The sequence below is a fragment of the Corvus brachyrhynchos genome, unplaced genomic scaffold, assembly GCF_000691975.1.
Source record: "Corvus brachyrhynchos isolate BGI_N302 unplaced genomic scaffold, ASM69197v1 scaffold413, whole genome shotgun sequence".
In the NCBI taxonomy this organism is placed as follows: domain Eukaryota; kingdom Metazoa; phylum Chordata; class Aves; order Passeriformes; family Corvidae; genus Corvus; species Corvus brachyrhynchos.
This window is the reverse complement of record NW_008237240.1, coordinates 479,704-482,147: the sequence shown is the minus strand read 5'-3', so window position 1 is coordinate 482,147 and position 2,444 is coordinate 479,704. Positions and strand designations below refer to the sequence as shown.

Below are 2,444 nucleotides of genomic sequence, written 5' to 3'. Positions count from 1 at the left end.
ATACCTTGCAGAGCAAAAGCCAGCACATGGGCCCACTGCAGCTGCATTAAGATACAGCATAATTCAGCCCAAAGTGAAAGTTTATTTTTTACACCATCTCTCAAGGCATCATCTCACCCAAAACTGAACTGCAAACGTCTCTGGAGCAGATTTCAACAGCTGCTTGGCACCTCGAGCATGCCAATTCTTTGTGACACTTCAGGAAGGCCATGCTGGTATTTGCTTATCAGCACTAGCAAAAAGGTGTAAATAATGCACCACTGAACTTATTTGTGCGTCAAACAAGTGAGAAGCGAGTCTTACTCCTACTTACTGAAAGTCCATCAGACCGGTGACTAAGGCTCCAGGACTTCTGCTTCACTTTATGTCCCATCCATCCTTGCCCAGCTCTTCACAGCAGTCGGGAAGTGCAGCTCTGCCCACACTCAGAGACAGATAAGTCACAGCAGGATAGTTCTGTTCCTTGTTTTCTGGAAAGGAGACAGGAAAAAAGGGTTAGGAAGTTTAGTGATACCAGACAGAAGTGGTGATTCTGAGGTAAGCCAACAGGTATTATGACAAAAAAAAAAAAAATCCCTGATTTTTTTTATTACCATTTGAAAGGCATTGCAAATTAGCAGGAAAAAGCGTTCCTCACTCTTTTTGGGGAGTTTCTGGGAGTGGTTTTGGTTTGCTTTTTTTCAAATGAACTGAGGAAAAAATCTCTCTTGCTTAGATGGTTTTCAACCATCACTCCCAATTTAGTTCTTGTTAATCTATTTCCCATCCAGCTTCTGATTAATAACAATTTCCCTGTTATAAAATACAGGAACTCATAGGTACATAGACTTCCACGGTATTACATATACACATTTGCCAGTGTTTTAAAATGACATGAAACCAAAAGCACTGAAGTCCCATTAGTTTTGAAAATGTTTAATGCAAAAATCAATCTGTAGCATCCAGTAATGATATAATCTGGTTGTCCTAAGCACACATCACTCCCACCCTTCAAAACGTTTTACAAACACATCAAGGGAACTGCAACAACTTCTCAGATAAGGAAGCTGGGTCATGGAGAACCAAACTGACCTGTCAAACACTCCCCATCCCAACAACTAGAGTGCTAGAAGGGACTGGTCTGCCTTATCTCAGCCCCCTACTTTGGCCTCTAGCTCACCTTATACATCAGACAAATTTAAATAGACCATGTAAAAGTGTCATAAACCCACTCTGGTGCAGAAGAGTTCAGTGGGAATGTACAACTGTCCTTCCCTCTCACTGCCATCACTCCTCCTGATGTCTGCTGAGCTGTAATGGCACTTTACTGGGTGCATCTGAAGGAATAAACTTAAAGAGTCCTTTAAAGGGAGCTGGAGATCCCAGGCAAGGGAACAGGGATGGAGCTCCCCAGCAGAGCAGGCTTCAAGGTGTCACAGGGTACCAGAGGCTTGAGGGTTGGCTTGGTAACACCTTCCAGCTCTGGAAAAAGTGCACCCAGATAATGAAAGGGACCCCTCAGTCCTACGCAGTCGAGTCCCAGAATTTCAAAAACACCAGTATGGATGGAGCAGAACCAGCATTTAGATCTCCAGCAACACAGAAGGTCCAAAACTGAGTGTGTTTTTCTTGCATGACTTGAATTACTGGAATAAAGCCACTGTTTCTTAATGACTGGGGAAGAAGAAGAGTAAAAAGCCACCACTGACACAGGTCACTGATGAATAAAGCAAAATGTGTTGCCTCACAGCTGGCAGCTGCTACTTGCAGTATCTGAGCTCCTTCTCACATATGCCTTAGGAGTGTTAATATTAACCTTATGTCATGGGTCATTAAGATTAAAGGAATACACCATTACTTCCAGTAAATTTGTCAAAAATGAAAACAAAAAAGGAACAAAGAACAATACAAAAATTAAAAATATTAGATTAATTCAAAGCAAGTTCAATCCAATAGCTTTTGGGGTTTTTTGTTAGTTTTTCTATGGATTTCTGCAAATCAAGTCTTTAAATAAAAGTTGCAGCAGAATTGGTCAGTACTTCATTTGACAACATCCCATTTAACCAAAAATGGACTTTCCAGACTCTCAGCCCTCCAAAGGCTTGTCCTCCTCCCTACCACAGTGACAGTCACTCTTCCCCCTGAACAGGAAACACCAAGCACAGAGTTGTACTGCTCATCTGTACATGGCCCTCACCACCAGTCCTAAAATCCCTCACCTGGCGAATTTTGGGCAAAAGTGAGACTCTGCTTTTCCCTCATGACAGCAGAATCAGCTCATGGCTCCTTCACACCTCCTGTGTCCTTTGCTGGCCAGGAACCAACATCCCAAAAAGGCAACAGAAAGGATGAAAGCCAAAGAAACCCTAAAGGTCTAACCAGGATTTTGTTAATGTCACCACACCTGCTGCCTTTTACCCTGGCTCTCCATGCAAGAAATAATAACAGGATTTCCTTAGCACACA

General features: G+C 42.6%; 1 protein-coding gene across 1 annotated transcript in view; it reads right to left on the bottom strand.

Annotated features, from left to right (window-relative positions):
• The window catches only part of TMPRSS2 (transmembrane protease, serine 2), a 14,107-nt gene extending 13,607 nt beyond the window's left edge, over positions 1-500 (bottom strand). Inside the window, exon 1 of the mRNA XM_008630591.2 lies at positions 314-500. The gene's annotated coding sequence lies outside the window, so the exon portion shown is untranslated. The remainder of the gene's footprint in view (positions 1-313) is intronic.
• Positions 501-2,444: the final 1,944 nt, after the last annotated feature.